Source organism: Myotis brandtii, unplaced genomic scaffold (assembly GCF_000412655.1).
Source record: "Myotis brandtii unplaced genomic scaffold, ASM41265v1 scaffold810, whole genome shotgun sequence".
Taxonomy (NCBI): Eukaryota; Metazoa; Chordata; class Mammalia; order Chiroptera; family Vespertilionidae; genus Myotis; species Myotis brandtii.
This window is the reverse complement of record NW_005371274.1, coordinates 1408464-1409682: the sequence shown is the minus strand read 5'-3', so window position 1 is coordinate 1409682 and position 1219 is coordinate 1408464. Positions and strand designations below refer to the sequence as shown.

General features: G+C 48.5%; 1 pseudogene; it reads right to left on the bottom strand.

The window, feature by feature from the left end:
* Positions 1-9: 9 nt before the first annotated feature.
* Positions 10-1078, bottom strand: LOC102238747 (annotated as a pseudogene).
* Positions 1079-1219: the final 141 nt, after the last annotated feature.

The window sequence follows — 1219 nt, the reverse complement described above, 5'->3', positions numbered from 1 at the left end:
ATTTCCTATGGCTCTTAGCACAGGAGTCACAATTGGCAATTCAGTAGCTCCTAGGAGCTTCACAAGTTGGGGTACAACTCCTGATTTCACAACCATTTCAATCCGTTCATTTGGACCATGAGTAAGGTAGAAAATGGCCCAGCAGCTTTCTGCTAATACTTCTGGATCATCATGATGCAGGAGACGAACTAAAGTAGGAAGAATCTGCTCAACAGCATCTAATGGGGGTACAGGATTCTTGTTGCGACAAAGGTTTGAAAGTGTCCAGGTCAGATTACGTAAGTAACCACATGCTAAAGATGACATATCAGGAACTGCAAGAAGAGCCAACAGTGGGCCAACAGCACCATACTTGATAACCAAGTCTCGGAAAACTGAACCATCACCTGCAATATTTCCTAGAGCCCATACGGCTTGTTCACGGATGTGAGCGTGGGGAGATGCCAACAGAGAAATGAATGCTGGAATCGCACCTCCATCTACTACAGCCTTGGTCTGTTCCGAAGTGCCGGAAGCAATGTTAGTGAGGGCCCAAGCAGATTCATACTGGATGGTACTACAATCAGTTCTGCCCAAGAAGTGCACAAATTTTGGGATCAAACCGGCCTGGATTATGTTGTCTATGGGAGGCTGTTTTTCCCTAGAAAGCAGTTCTCTTGCAGCCTGAGTAGCTTGGAGCTGGCTTCCCAAATTGTTGCTATTTATGCCTTTGACAATGTCCTCAACAGACCAATTTACAGTGCCCTGGTTGTTGTGGTTTTCCTGCACTGGAGATGTAGCATCATCGGGAAAGGAGCTCAGATTTCTCCTTTTCAGCATCTGGTCATCCTTCTTAGCTTTCCTCAGCTCCACATTAACTTCTATTCGGCGCCGCCTCATTTCTGCACTGTCTTTCCCCTTGTTCTTGAATCTGTTAAGGCGGGCAGCTGGCCAATTAGCATTCTCGTCGGTGGACATGGTTATGAGACAAAGGGAGAAGCTACACACGGCCGCTCAGGCTTTCACAGGAGACCCGTGAGTGGAGGACAGGCTGCGGTTCGGTTGCTCCGAGAATGTCTACAGCGGCTCAGCTCTCAGACGGTGTGTTGGGGTCCAACCCCAGCAGGTCCAGGGGTTCCCAAAGGTGTGGACGGAATCAGCAAAGAATGAAGGACACGGAGACAGCATTCAGTTGATCAGCAGCCTAGCCAGGATCTCCAGCCAGGTTCTGTGTTTTATT